We start from the raw sequence: 16562 nt of genomic DNA, 5'->3' as shown, positions 1-16562 counted from the left end.
CTCTTAACTCAGTTTCCTCTAGATGCAAATGGTTTGCACTATTAGATCTTAAGGATGCATTTTCTGCATCCTGCTTCACCTTGAAAGCCAGCCATTGTTTGCCTTTGAATGGATAGATCTTGACACTCATGGAACTGCCCAGTAGACTGGACTGTCCTTCCACAGGGTTTCAGGATAGTCCCCACCTCTTTGGACAGGCTCTAGGATGAAACTCTGGGAACTCCAACTACCCAGAGGAACAATACTCCAATATGTCGATGACATTTTAATTTGTAGCCCATTAAACAAGATTCTGACACTAATACTATCTTAGTCCTCAACTTTCTGGGGATAAAAGAGCTATTGGGTATCCCCATCTAAGGCTCAAATCTCTTCCCCAACTATTAGGCATTTAGGCTATCATTTCACTCATGGATCTCCATCCTTAATCTGGCCATTCCCCAAACTAAGAGACAACTAAGAGCCTTCTTGGGAATGGCAGGTTTTTGCAGGATTTAGATCCCCAGGTTTGTGCTAATAGCAAAGCCCCTTTACGAGGCAACAAAAGGACCTGATTGGGAGCCGTTAGATTGGAACTGGGGACTACAGAGAGCCTTCCAGACTCTTGAGCAGGTCTTGACTGGAGCACTGTCTTCAGACTCCCTAGTCTAGAAAAGTCTTTCATTATATGTGACAGAGAGAGAATTGATTTAGGGGTCTTTACCCCAAAGCTAGGAGATTTCCCAGACCCATGGCCTATTTTTCTAAGCAATTAGATCCAGTTGCTAACGGGCGGCTTAGCTGGCTGTGACAGCCACAGCCCTGCTAACAGAGGAACCCTCCAAGCTCAAGCTGGGGCAACCCCGTGAGGCCCAGACCCCACATCGGGTTCAAACTGTCCTCAAGGCCAAAGGACACCATTAGTTGACAAGAAAGACTCACTAAATTTCAGGTTCTCCTCCTCGATCCCCCTGACTTTACTCTAAAAGTATGCCAGACCCTAAATCTGGCCTCTCTGAGCCCTGAGGGAGCTCATGAAGACCTGAAGGACATTCACTCCTGTGTCGAGACAACCGAGCAGGGTTTCCTTGTTGGCCTGACCTGAAAGACCAGGCTTTAGACAACCCAGATGAGGAGCAGTACATCCATGGGAGCAGCTATTTTGTGGGGGATGGGGGGTGGGGAGGAGTGGGGAGGGTGGTGGATTAAAGGGCCAGGTGTGCTACAGTCATCCTTCAGCAGACTAGAAGCCAATCCTCTCCCACCTGGCACCGCTGCTCAGAAGGCTGAGCTTACAGCTCTAATCCGTGCACTCGAGTTAGGCAAGGACCTGAGGGTTAACACATACACTAATTCTAAGTACAGTTTCCTTGTCCTATACGCCCTATACGGAAAGAAGGGAGACTTTTAACTGCATGAAATTCCCCATTAAGCATGGTCCTGAAATCCTCAGCCTTCTAGAAGCTGTAACCTCCCTCGAGAGGGAGCAGTACTCCACTGCAAAGGGCACCAAAAAGATGCCACGGATATCTCCTGGGGAAATTCTCTTGCTGATAAAGCAGCAAAGAAGTCCCCTAGCTCAAGCGCCTCCATGATAGCTGTAAACCCACAGGCCGTCTCCTTGCCCAATAGGCCCAGATATACCATCCATAATGTTACCCAGTCCCGCTCCAAGCAAACCATAGTTTAGCTGGCATTGGAGCTGCCATCAGTCTAGTGGCCCCATGGGGAGGATCTGCCTACCATGAAACTACCTTAAAAAATCTGACTCAAAGTCCGGCCACAAAGTACTGGAGATGCTCTCCAAAACCTGCAACAGTCACTCGATTCACTAGCAAATGCGGTCCTTAATAATGGATTGGCTCTTGACTATTAGCAGAACAGGGAGGTGGATGTGCAGCTATTAAGATACTTGCTGCGCCTACATGAATACCCCTGGCCAGGTAGAGGAAAACATTAAAGAAATCTATAACCAAGCCAATGGCTACGTGAGTTTGCTAAAGGGAACCTAACGGCCAATTCTATTTGGCAGGCTGTAAAGAACACTCTGCCTTCTATGACATGGTTCCTACCCCCATTAGGGCTCCTAATAAACATAGTTCTACTTCTAATCTTTGGCCCATGCCTCTTTAAGCTTCTCGTTAAATTTGTCTCCTCCAGATTACAACAGTTGCATGTCAAGATGCTGCCCCTGCAGGGATTAAACTGATTCCTTCAACAGAGAGCGTCCTGGAGGAAAATCTTGATCCCCCAGATCAGGCAGGCAGAGATTTTCCATCCCAGGCTAGGAAAGGACAAGGTCCTGTCATAGCAGGAAGTAGCTACAGAAGCCTGACCTGTAGTCCTTTAACTCCCCATATGGTTGTGGGTCTGAAAATCTCTCAGGGGGATTTATGAGGCAGGACATACAGTGTGGGGTCGCCCACTCCCCCTCCAGAATATGGCTCTGGAAATTTTTTCCTTTAGACCTCCCCCTGTTTTAGCTCCAGCAAGTGGGGATAAGCCCACACCTGTCTTTTCCAGTTTAGATGCCATCTTTGGCAAAGGCATGACCTTCGGCTAATTAAAATATCATTATAATCTCATCTGCATTGCAAATACTGCAGCTCCCATCATGCACCTGATGCCATAACAGTTCCGGAAACGTCAAATAAGAAAGAAAGAACGAGAAACCAAGCTCCCGCCTACTGGGAGGAGGTAGCTAGGCGATGTCAGCACCAGGTTCCCGCTCTGCCTCCAAGGAGAGCAAAAGGTAATTAACAATCAGCCATCTTGGCGTGACTCTCCCTCCCTCTCTCTGGATTTGCCCGCACTCCCATCTTGTGTGTATATGTGCACTTTAATAAACCTGACGCTTTCCTGCTTGCTGTTCATCTTGACCTTGAATTCTTTCTCACGGAGTAAGACAAGAACCCAGGAACCGGAGTCCTGAGCCCCGAGCTTTCCAGCAACAGTTTGGCGTAGGTTCCTCAGCCTTTACTTTTTTCTTGCCACAACGGAAATCTCATTCCTTTTCTCCAAATGGCCTGTTTTTTACCTCTATGATATCAGTTATCGCATCAGATATTTTATATAGACATTATTATTTTAACCACAACGTAACCTTTTTTCTTGGCAAAAAAAAAGGAAAACATTAGAAAATTACAAGTAAAATAAAAGCCACCCATAATATTACCACATAAAAATAACCGCTGCTGTACCGGGGGTGCCATCTCTTCACACACACGACAATTTGAAAGCGCGATCGAGCAGGCAGGGCACCTGGCACAGCTGACACTGAATAAATGGTTGCTAAAGCTTTAGCTAGGCCCTTGGTATTTAAGTAAAAAATATATTTTAAAATGTAAAAAGTAGCTTGGCCATTTGGGCAGAGAGGAATCTTTGAAGAGTCTGAACATCAACTTTAAATCACCAAGTGCATTTTCAAGATCCTTTCAAAATCCTCCACAATCTCGCTCCTTTTCCAAGATTTGCTCCCTAGATGGGGCTGCACTCTCTTTCAGCTCTCACAGCCTCGTGGGTTCACTGGGCTTGTTCCCATTTGCATGTCTCCCTTGGTTCTAGAATGCTCTTGCCCCATGTAGTTCTGCTGATCTTAGCCATTGTTCCAGCTCCAGCTCAAGTCCAATCCACCATTCACGTGTCCCTGACTAAGACTTGACTTTATTTCCCTTCCTCCTCCGACTTCTGCAGCCCTTGCAGCTTAGCGCCCACGTGTGGCTGGCTTGAACCCTACACCATAATCGCACCTGGGTTTGTGTTCTTTCTCGTTTAGCAGAGCACTAGACACAAGGTAGATATGTAATAAAGATATATTTGTGTTTTAGAGTGATGACTCAGAACCATTGCAAATAGCTAATCCTGGGTTTGGGGCGTTGGCTTCTGGGTGATGCTGAGAAAATGCTCTTTCAGGAAAATGGAGGTCCAGCACTGAGCTTTGGAGTAATTTTATTTGAGAAAGCTCACAGATGTGAAATAGAGAGCTGGTGTAGTTGGAGTCTGTGGGTTAGCCATAGACTAACAACTGTGTGAGCTGAAGAGGGTGGCTGACCTTCTGCAATCTCCAAGGGCATAAGACGATGAGAAAGTTTAATCTGTGCTGAGCATCTGCATCCACCAGACATAAAGATAGTGAGAGAAAAAAGCGATAGGATACAATCCATCTGAAGAACTTTGAGCGCAGAAATGTTTCATTAACCGCACGGAAAACAGCTCCAACAACAGCAGGTATTTTCTGTCTAGTCTGTGTACTAGGGAGGTTTGCAGAGCAGGAAGGATGACCCCACCCGCTGAAGGACCAGACCTGACCCCCTTCCCCATACTGCTGCCCTTGTAAACTCTACTGGACCACCTCCAGGGAGAAGGCTCAGTCCAGGGAGAAGGCTCACACTGCTTCTTCCCTTCTCTCTTGTTTTGCAATTCGGCGATCACCCCTAGAAATGGGCATGCAAATTTAACAGCAGCACAACTGAAGGTGCAAACTGCTAGTTGCAATCAGGCTTCAGGGAACAGATTCAGAAGCACCAGGGTCGCAGTGCTTGGACATGGGTTGGTGGTGCTTTGAGTTACGGGGTTATAATGTGGTCTTTATTTATAACGACCTCTTTTCTCCCACACTCCTTTTGGAAGATATTTTACCTCCCAAACTAGGTAGGTTGCTCCTGGATGATTGATACTCAAGAGTGTGGCAAGTTGAGAAGCTCAGGGTGACCACTGGCCACGAGGGGGCGCCGGGCACTGCTGACCGCTGCCTCTTTTGCTGGGACTTTTAAGAGGCTAGGAAAGCGTTTCCCATACCAAATTGGCACCAAGGGAAATTACCAGAATAAATGTGGTGAATTCTGTGGGTTTCACTCGGATGCCATCTTAGCTGTGGCAGGTGATGGGTACTCCAGCATCCAAATGCCAATCCTTCTCTCCTCAGCAGTCTCTGTGCTGGGCTAAGGCAGTGTTCACCAGCCTCTTCTGTCCCTTCTACTCCGATCTCCTCACAGTCCACTCTGTCCATGTCGGTGCCCTAGCTCCTAGCTCCCTCTGGTGGTTGCCTCCAGTCTCCATAACCAGTGGTTCTAGCTTGGGTGGCTGTAGAGCTTTCACATTCTGTAAGTTGTAGCTACTGCAAGACAAGCCAACTTTTCACTTGCTGATGTTGGCCAGGTCCTCAGAGACATGAACCTGCATAGAATCTCTGCTATTTACACTAAGTCGACCTCCTTTCCCCTCAAGAGTGAGGAAGGGAGGGAGGGGGAAAAGAGAAAGGAACCAGGACAAAATTCTTCCGCAGATGAAACACAGACGATGAAAGTAATGCAAGCAAAGCCCACAGCACAGTGCCAGGCATGGAGTGATCTTTCCATAACTATTAGTAGTAGTAATATTGCAACTATGTCCTGGAGCTAGAGGGCCTTGGATAGTTGAGACGCTTCAGTGATAAAATTCTTCCAGAAGCTCTCTCATAACTTTGCTAGGCCCTTTGTTAGGCACTTTACTTAAGCTGTTTCTAACAAACCTGATGGTATTGCATTCTTTAATATTTTATTTTATTATTTTTTTGTTTTTGTAAACAGCCTGACTCTGGCCAATCAAAGCAAATAGAGGACCTTTTTAAAGGACGATCACAGTCCCCTATAGAATACAAACTGTTGGACCACAAAGACTTGGAAAAGGCCAGAGCCTAGACAGCCCCAGGGATCTGAGAAGCAGGACTTTGTGCATCGTTTCCTCATAGGATTACCTCTCTGGCTCTTAGTTTCTTCATCTGTTAAATAGAGGTGATATTGTAATAGTACCTGTTCATAGACTGGTTCTGAGGGTATAAACAATATACAAGGAGAGCTTAGAACGTGTCTGGCACACAGTAAACCATATCTGTGTTTGTTTTAGCAGCAGCAGCAGCAGCAGCAGCAGCAGCAGAGACTTCTAGGCTTCTGTGTCTCTGTGCAAATATCAATTTGAGGGAAGAGAATTGAGTTGTCTTATATTGAGCCAGGTATCACTTTGGGATGAGTCAGTTGCGGCAGAGGTGGGATGATTACTTGGTACAAATATAGATTCCATGGAAACCCATATCATTTTGTTTGCAGAGAAGGCAGCCCCCGCAGGAGCTGTCTACTGTAGTCACTATTCCCACTTTGTCAATGAGGCAACTAAAGGTCAGTTATGTCAGGTTACATGCTCAATGTCACCTTGAGTCATCAGTGAGATGAAGAGCTTAGATTAAAATGTAAATTTCTGTACCTTTTAAAGCCCACAGCCTCTTCATCTACAGTCTACTGTGTTCCCCTGTGTCCCTTGGATAGGTATAACCAGCTACCTTTAAATCAAACACTGTAATATGGCAGATTCTTCTTGCTGAAAGAAATTATAGATGATAAATCATAGCAAGAAGACAATAATATGCTAATAACAACTCCACAATAAATGGAAGAGAGAAAACCTGAAGTTCACTTTCCCATTTTAAATTAGGTTACACAGGCCATTAAGCCAAGTGATAATAGATTTTTAGATATTTTGGACAGAGTGTACATAGCCAGAACTTATTGTTATGCCAACCCAATCCAAATCAGACATTCAAGGTTAAATACCGTGAGTTCAACTTAAAACTAATCTTGTCGCCAACATTAGCCATGCAAGAAAGGGTGGAAAAGGCTTTTAGGCATTTATCTTGATTTTTATTTGCCATACAATTATCTTCTATATATTTTCTATTTGTAATGAAATTATCTACTTAGTTTCTTAAAATTAAAAAAAAAAAACAAAACGTTGTCAATAAGTAGATGTTATCTTGGCTTTGGAGCTGGTACTGATGGTGGGTCTTCTTCTAAGGAAAACCATAATCTCAGAAGTGTAACTCTGTCCTTTTCTTTTAATTAGATAAACACAGCTCATTCAGCCTGGTGGTGTAACATTGAATGGATTCAGGAAGCAGTGTAGGATATTCTGCAAGTTCTGGATGTTCACAAATTCTTTTTAAATTGTCAACTTTGCCAATGAACGTTCTTGAACAAGAAATGAAAACAGAAATGCATATACTGTGTATAGACCTTTACTTCTGTAAGCACCTTCTGCTTTACCAGTAGACTGAATCTTCCTCATGGACCAGGACCTTGTTTGTCTTGCTCATTTTTGTCACCATTGTGCCTGGCAAAATGTTATGTGCACAGTCAGTATTTGTCAAGGTGAACTGGATGGATTCCAGGAACTTTGGCTTCTATTACCATTTGTAATCATGATATAAAATAAGTAGCTGGATAGGGCAGATTTGATTATCGATATTTTGGGGTCACGTAAACTTACCTGTTCCAGAGTTAAAAAGCCAATAAGTGAAAATGCAGAGGCTGGAACCCAGGGCTCATGTCTCTGAGCCTGTCTTTATTCTACGTCACAGGAATAACTCCTCTTGGTCTCAGTTTCCCCAGTCAGGACAGCAGGAGTTGCACATGTGGCACTTTGTTCTTACCCTTGACACCTAAGGGGACCGATGTGAAAGTTTTGGAGCACTATTGTCTTTTGCTGCTGTGAAATCATTGTATGAATTTTGCAATATGAAAATATTTTAAAACTTAAAGATGAATTAAAAATTACTTTGAGTTGATATCTTTCTATTTCTCAAAACCAAGCCAAACATTTCTTAAATTCAAAATAATGACACTCATTATTCTTTCATGTTTTCTTTCTTTTATAAGAAGTCATCAAGCTTATTCTTTGTTTATAATTTCATGATGATCAATAAACAAGCAACCACATATTTCCCCTAATTATTTTGTCTATTGAACCAGTTTCTGAAAACTACTTGCCTTCCCCAATCTCCAGTCTTAACTTCTTGAAATTTTTTACTTGCATTGTGGAACACATTCATGATTTTCTTTCCATCTTGATGTTATTTCTTTCCACAGTTCCCTTAAATCTGGATTACATTTAAGGTACACTCAAGAAGCAGTTGTGTGTGTATGGATGCGAGAGACAGCTCATACTGGCTTGCTAGAGTTGGTTGTCAAATTTTTAGGAATTTTGTAAGCTGGTTATTAAACACAACCATTATTAAAATTTAAAATTATTTAAACTTACAATTAAATAACATTTAAAAACAGGTGATAAATACGTAAAATTTATTACTTCCTAATTATTTTAGTATGTTATGCTCTTGGGGTTATTGGTCCATTGGTGGAATTCTTTGTAATGATAGGGTACTGTGCATATCTTTCCAACTCCATGTTCAGTGATGTCATATAGGTAGTTTGAAATCAGCCTTAGTGGAAGTATTTTCACCATGGAAATTGGCAAACTGTACAAGGCAAGGATTTTTCCTTTGTAGAGCTGATTGTTAAACATTTATTAGCACCCCACTGGGTGCAGTGGTGAGGGGTCGCCGCAGCAGAAGGATGCAGCAGGCTCTGAGTCTCTGGTCAACAGCTGTGTTACCTTGGGTGAGGTGCCTAATCTTTCTCAGCTTTCATTTCTTCCCTGTAAAATGGGTTTATTGTGAAGATCAAACAGTGGAATGTACATAAGACACCTGTCACGATTCTTAGCTCATTATATGGAATATGCATTAAAATGATGGCTGATATAATCATTGACAGCTCCAGCCTTCTTTTCTCTCTCTATGTAATAGAAAGAGAACGTTTTTTTTTCAAGGGTAGCTGCAGTGCCTGTGTCATCTACAGAAGTAGCACAATTTGTCTCATGGGTAGATTTCTCCCATGTTTAAAAATATGCCTTGATGGAGCTCGAGGGACCAAAGCAAAGCTTCCTTTATCACAGTCTGTTTGCGCAGCATTAAGTATAAGATAGAACTGAATTCACCTGCACGATAAAAGGAGAAGAATTTTGAGATCCGATGGGTAATCCAAAGAGGAGTGAAAAGACAGCAGGATGTACAAAGAACAGCAGAGCTCGGAGCAGAATCTGCAGGTGCAGGTGGAAGAGCAGGCTAGTGATGGGGAATCAGGCATGGGCCGAAGGACAGTCTGTCCGGGGAGAAGTCTCTGTGATGGGAATGCGGTGGGATGTCCAACTTTCCAGATGAAGTTGTTCTGGTCTTGGCTTTATTTTCCTCCATTACTGCTGCATGTATAAAAGTTGAAGCATTGCGTTAGTGATACTTTGGGGGAGTCAAAATGAGCCAATTATGAGAGTCACAGAAAATTCAATGGAAAGAAAAGTTGTCATAAGAACATTATCTGCATTTTCCTACCCTTCATTTTATCCCATGGGGATCTACAGACATTTAGTGAACTCCCTAAGCCCCCAGAGTATGAGATGAAAACTTGAGCCATTTTTCTTAACTATTAAAGGCAGTCTAGGAAGACATTTAGATAGCAGACTTTTGAGTTATAAGTAGCAGTCTTATCCAAGTTCCACACAGATATTGACCCAATCTATATTTTCATCCCTAATTTCTCTCAATCTGCAGTCTGCCTTTCCAACTGCCTTGTCTGCATCTCTACCTTTACCTCAAAATTAACAGGTGAAAACTGAAGTTAGTAATTCTTCTTCACAAACATGTTCCTTTGTGTTAGCCATTTTTATTAATGGATCATCTCCTTTCAAGATGTTCAATGCAAACAACTACTAGAAATAGCATTCTGACAATGCATGTCCTACAAATCCAATGAATAAACTAAATAAGTTTGCTACTGATTATCAGCATTTCTTTTTCTCTAAAGGGGTCTTGACAGTTATAAAACATTTCTACCAAAACTATCTCCTGTGACTCAGACAACAGTCTTGTAAACCATCAAGTTTCTTCTTGTCTTACAGATTAGGAAACCAGTGTTCAGCAGAGAAGAACAGTTTACTCACCGTCAATCCATGAGCAGTGTGTCGCTGGTCTTCTCACTCAGGGCCAGTGTTCTCTGAGACCAGTGGCTCTCCAGTTGCAAGGGGTCCAGCTCTCGCGGGGAAGAATCACAGTCCCACCTGCAGACTTGGCTTCTTATTGCTCTACCCCATCAGTTCTTTATAAAAGAGAGCTGCCAGGTGGTTTTAATGTGGAGTCAGTGTTGAGAACTACTCTTCTAAAACCTGACTCTGACCGCAGATCTGAGTGGTCCTCTAAATTGTATTAGTTGGTTGCTGAACTTATACTAGTGGTTCTGAACAATAACCCTCATCATAATTATGACATTTAAGTTTCACTGTCCCTTCCCGTGCTAGTGTGATTACCGCTATGACAGTTAGTAATGACTTACACACATTACTGGCTGAGATGATGTTTCTATTGTTTTCCTACAAATCTTTTGATGTTTGGGTGCTCTTTTTTTTCAGCAAGAGAAACTTTAAAGTGAAGAATCAGGATGCTCTCAGAAATTTTTGTTTTATTTTGAGGCAGAATGAAGAACAAGAACCAAGTGTGCTAGTGGCTTTGCAAGCGAGGCATCCTTTTCTCCTTAAATGAGGAGTTTCCTGAAAGAGTAGATCCATGATTCTTAATATACAGAGACTAAGCCAAGTGTAACACTTGGCGGAGACCAGCTGGCTGGAACCTAGGGGGAGAGAATGCCCAATGCTTGACATCTATAGTTATCAATCAATATTCTTTTCCTTTCTCCATATTTGGACATGGCAAACATTTATGCTTTCCTCAGTCCCATAATAAATACCATCTGCTTTTACCACCTTCTCTGAGGAGTCTTATTTTACTCTACCCAGGGCAAGTTGATTTCTCTTTTACCACCTTCCCATGGCATACCATGGCACCTCCCTCTTTCACATGGTGTTATGTTATTTTGGTCGTTTCATGTCTGTTTCCCCAACTAGGCTCTTGACTCTGTTGGGCAGAGAAAATTCATATTCATGGCCTAGGGACTATCCAGTGTCTACCACATGGGAGGTACCCCTAAAATGCTCTTTGGAACAATGAACTAAATGAAGGGAAGGGTCAGCCAACTAGGGTAGGAGGTGTAGATAGTAGCGGGGCTTGAAGGAACAAGGTCCAAGGAGTAATAGGTATAATGCTCTGGTTAAAACTCCATCTTAAAAATGATGTCTTTGAATTGGAAGGAGAGGGAAAAGCATGTACAGCCAAAATGGTTCTTATGTACCAATGAAAGTGACTGAAAACAACTTGAAAACACATAAAACATAAGAGCTTTTCTGTGGATGTGTTGAATGTGATTATATTTTATGCTGGAATAGAATGATGCAGGGTGAGAAGGAGTTCCAGGCATCTTATTTCATTATCCAGAAACATTTGTCACATAAGTGTCACAAATGTTCAGGCCTACCTAACACCTCTCATATGATTATCACAGGTGACATAACTAATGGCACATTGAGAGAAGTGTCCTTTTAAATGACCTGGGCAAGAAATACAGAAAGTTAGTCCCCACATTATTGCAAAATAGCTAAGTTATCAATCTCTCGGGTCTTTAGAGTTATTTTTACTTTTCATTGCCTTTTTAAATACTAGTGATAAAGAGTAGGTCAGTAATAAGAATTTAGTGTGGTGAACTTTTGAAGAGAGCTTTGACCTAGACTTCAAAGGCTGAAATAGTTCTCCTGGCTGACCCAGAGTGATAAATGCTGTCTATGAGGCCATGTTGGTGTTACAAATATCTATGTATGGGGTGGATTCAGGATGGTGGAGTAGGTAAATTCAAAACTCACCTCCTCCCACAAACACATCAAAATTCATATTTATAGTAGAACAACTATCACTGAGAGTAACCCAAAGACTAGTTGAACAGAATTCTTATAACCAAGGACATAAAGAAGAACCCATGTCAAGACTGGTAGGAGGGGCAGAGACAGGGACCTGTCAGGTCCCTCACCCATGTGTGGTGATTAATAAATAAGAGGGATGTCTTGGCCTGAGCCCCACACTGGGTTTCCCAACCCAGGGCACCTATGCCAGGAGTCCTCATAATATCTGGCTTTGAACATCAGCATACATTACCTCTGAGAGGGTAGAAGGGAAGTGGGAGACCAAGATGCTGTTCTTAAAGGGTTTGAGCACAAATTCACTAGTTCGAAGCTCCAGCTCAGAGGCAGTAGTTCGGGAAGTCTGGTCATATGGGGAGAAATTAAACTGACTAAGTATAGGGCAAGGCCTAGAGGGTCAGGGATTGGTGGGAACACTGTCAGGGGATGGAAGTGCTGACAGGCACCATTGTTCTTTTGTTGAGCTCTCCACCCACTCTGCTGGCCAGGGGCAGGTGGACATAAAATCTGTTATTCTTCATTGATCTGGCTCACACCATTAACCTTGCTCCAGCGTTTCCTGAGGTCCCACCCCAGTGAACATACTTGCCTGGCCAGTACCTCTTCCAGTGGCTCCAAACCCTCCACACAAGTGGAAGCTGGCCTCAGCTCACATTGTACCTCCTACCAAGCAGTGCCAAACCCAACGCAAGCAGCAGCTGGCCTTGGCTCATATTGCAGCCTTCTCCAAGTGGCCCCAAGCTTGGCACAAGCAGTGAACAGCCTCAGATTGCATCATAGCTCCTACCAAGTGGCCCCAAGCTTGGCACAAGTAGCAGCCAGCATCAGCTTGCATTACAGCCTTCTCCGAGCACCTTCAAGCTTGACACAAGGGGTGGCCACCTTAGCTCACATCATAGCCTTTTCCAAGTACCCTCAAGCTTGGCACAAGAGGCAGTTGGCCTCAGCTCACACCACAGTCTCTCCCAAATGCCTTCAAGTTTGTAACACACAGCAGCCAGCCTCAGCTTGCATCACAGCCTTTTCCAAACACCTGTAAGCTTGGCACAAGAGGCAGTTAGCTATGGCTTGCATTGTAGCTCCTACAAAGAGGTCCCAAGCCTTGCACAAGTTGAAGCCAGCTGAAGCTTGCATTATAGCCTCTACCAAGCAGCTGTAAGCCTGGCACAAGTGGTGCCCTCAACTTTGGCACAAGTGGTGGCCAGCCTCAATTTACACTGAAGCTCCTACCAAGTGACCTCAAGCCTAGAACAAGCAGTGGCTGGATTCAGCCCACTGGAGCCCCTCCCAAAAGTCTCCACAACTGACATGCCTAATAGGTGGCATAGGCCAGTACCAGAGCACTATTAACATGATTCCTGCTCTCTGGGGTCAGCCCTCGATCAATAGCTTGTCCACTGTGGTTATGGCCGGTCCTTGAAGCCAGTCAGCCTGAGAATCAACCCCTACCCCCTCAATATGTCCACAGAAATAATGGCTCAACTACAACAGGAGGGCACATGTGACTCATACAGGGGACTCCCCTGGAGTACCTGGTCCTGGTGACCAAGGGGGCTGCATGAAGCCCCACAGGGCACCTACTAGTAAGGTCACTCTTTCAGACTGGGAGACATAGTGAATCTACCTATTACTAGAAATAAACACAGAAAGACATCTAAAATGAGGAGACAGAGAAATATTTTCCAAATGAAGGAATAGGACAAAACTCCAGAAAAAAAAGGAAACAGATAAGCTGTCTACTAGATAAAGAGTTCAAAACAATGGTTATAAAGATGCTTAATGAACATGGGAGACAAATAGGTGAACTCAGTGAGAACTTCAACAGAGACAGAAAATATTTTAAAAAGCATCAATCACAACTGAAGAATACAATAACTGAAATGAAAAATATGCTAGAAGGAATCAATAGCAGATTAGATGATGCAGAAGAATGAATCAGCAAGCTGGAAGATAAGGTAGTGGAAATCATCCAATCAGAATAGCAAAAAGAAAAATAATTTAAATAATGAGGATGGTTTAAGGGGCACTATCAAGCACACCAAAATTTGCATAGAAAACCCATTTGAAGAAATATGACTGAAAACTTTCCTAACCTGGTGAAGAAAATTGACATCTAAGTCCATGAAATGTAGAGAATCCTAAGAGGTCCACGCAAGGTGCATCATAATTAAATGCCAAAAGTTATAGATAAAGAGAGAATATCAAAAGTAACAAGAGAAAAGCAGCTAGTTATGTACAAGGGAGCCCCCATAAAACAATTAGCTATTAGACTATTCAGCAGAAACTTTGCAGGCCAGAGGGAAAAACACAATATATTCAAAGTTTTTAAAGGAAATAAAATCTATTTCCCAGCAAGATTATCATTAAGAATTAAAGAAGAGATAGTTCCCCAGATATGCAAAAGTTAAAGGAGTTCATTACAACTAAACCTGCATTGCAAGAAATGTTTTTTTTTCACCCATCCCTCCATCTCCTTTCCTTTGGCAACCATCAACTTGTTCTCTGTATCTATGGGTCTGTTTCTCTTTCGTTTGTTGATTTTTTTAAAGATTCCACATATAAAGAAAATCTTATGGATTGTCTTTCTCTGCCTGACTTATTTCACTTAGCGTAATTCTATCTCGGTCCATCCATGCTGTCAGATGGCAAGATTTCATTTCTTTTTATTGCTGAGTAATATTCTATGGTGTGTGTACGTGTATGTATGTGTCTGTGCACATGTGTGTATACATCAATTGGTAGTTACAAAATAGTCATAGGGATGTAAAGTATAGCATAAATTATACAGTCAATAATATTGTAATAAGTATGTATCATGCCAGGTGGTTAATAGATTTATCAGAGTGATCATTTGGTTAGTTAGGCAAATGTCTAATTACTATGTTGTACACCTGAAACTAATATAATATTGTTTGTCAACTCTAATTGGAAAATAAAAGATTATTAAATAAATAAATAAAAACATACAAAATCAGATGATTAGAATGCTAATGAGCACGTATCCAGAGGATAAATAGTAGCTGAGCAAGAACAATTAGTCCTTTGGGAAGGAAGTCAAGAACTGCTTCATAGAAAAGGTGATGTGTACAGTAGGATTACAAGAGAGTAGGAAAAATTATCCAAATGACAAAAAGGAAGATAAGACTTTATGTAAGAAGAAATCATATGTAGAAACAAAAGATGAGAGACACAGCATGTTTGCGGGGAATGTATCTAGTACATTTTGTTTGGAGTAAAGATGGTGAGGAGTGGAATTGAACAGATAAGCAACAGCTTTTAAAATCAGGAGGAAGCATTTTCTGCCTTTCTTGTTGAAAACATATAATACTTTTAGTTATGAAGAGAAGAGTAAATATTGTCTTCAACATTACGTGTTTTTTATTGTAGAGAGAAATGGATGTAGAATTTACAAAAGCACAGCTATCTGTATGGTGAGTCCTACTTTCTATGTACAATCTAAAGAAACAGTTATAATAAACAAATGCGGTCTCTTGTAACATGTTTCACAAAACCCCACAAATAGTAAAATACAATAATTATACAACAAAAAGAAGAGAAAGAAATAATACATAAAGATTCCATATACGTATTTATGTTTTCTTTAATGGTTGAATTTTGTAAAACATTATTACAATCCACTGATCTTATTCATATTTCTCCAGTTTGACTTGTACTCATGTATGTTTGTGCATGCGTGTGTCTGTGTGTGTAATAGGTACTAACTACCTGTATCACATGCGTAGGTTCATGTATCCACTATCATAGTCAAGATACTAGGCAGTTCCAACACCACCGGGATCCCTGAGTTGATCTTTTGTAGCCAAATTCAACTCCCTTTTAACTCTCCTCCCATCCTTAACCCCTGGGAACTAAAAATCTGTTCTCTATTTCTAAAGTTCCATTATTTCTAAAATAGTATATAAATGGACTCATGTACTAAACCTTTGCAGATTAGCTTTTTTCATTCAGTACGATACTATGGAGATTCATTCAGGTTGTTGGTGTGTTGATAGTGGTTCCTTCTTATGGCTGCTAAGTTTTATTGCTGAGCTATTCCATGCAGGTACCAGTTTGTGTAACCAGTTTCCTCACTGAAGGACCTCTGGGATGTTTCCAGTTTGGAGTCATTATAAACATAATGGCTATGAACATTTGTATAAACATTTTTGTGTGAACAGAAATTTTTATTTCTCTGGGATAGAAGCCCAAGTGTACAATTGCTGGGACGTATGGAAAGTGCATCTTTAGTTGTGTAAGAAGCTGCCAAACTGTTTTCCAGAATGGCGGTACCACCTTAGGTTCCCACCTGCAGTGGGGAAGTTTGTCTGCACCCTTGCCAGGTTTGGTGTTGTCACTATTTCTATGTTTACCATTTTGATAGGTATAGCTAAACCTAACTCACTGTGGTTTTAATTTGTATTCCCATGATGGCTAATATTGTTGAAATTCTTTTCATGTGCTATTTTCCAGCTGGATATCTGTTTTAGTGAATCGTTGGTTTATAACTTTTGCTCATTTTCTAACTGGATTGTTTGGATTTTTTTTTAATATTGAGTTTTGACAGTTTTTATTATTCTAGATATGAGACCTTTGATGGATATGTGATTTATATTTGCATTTTCTCTTAGTTTGTCAATTGTTTTTTCATCTCCTTCACGTAGGCTTTCACAGATAACAAGTTTTTACTATTGTTAAGGCTCAATTTATCTTTTTTCCTCTTATGGATCCTGCTTTTCGTGTCAATTCTAAGAAATCTACCTAGCACGAGAGCATAAAAATTTTCTCCTATTTTTTCTAAATGTTTTATAGTTTTACATTTATGCTCACGTCCAAAATCCATTTTGAGTTCATGTTTATATAAGGTCTGAGGTTTAAGTCAAGGTTCCTTTTTTTTGCCCAAAAGAATATTTGACCTACAC

The sequence above is a fragment of the Pteropus medius genome, unplaced genomic scaffold (assembly GCF_902729225.1).
Source record: "Pteropus medius unplaced genomic scaffold, Ma_sr-lr_union100, whole genome shotgun sequence".
NCBI classification, from domain to species: Eukaryota; Metazoa; Chordata; class Mammalia; order Chiroptera; family Pteropodidae; genus Pteropus; species Pteropus medius.
This window is presented reverse-complemented; position numbering follows the sequence as displayed.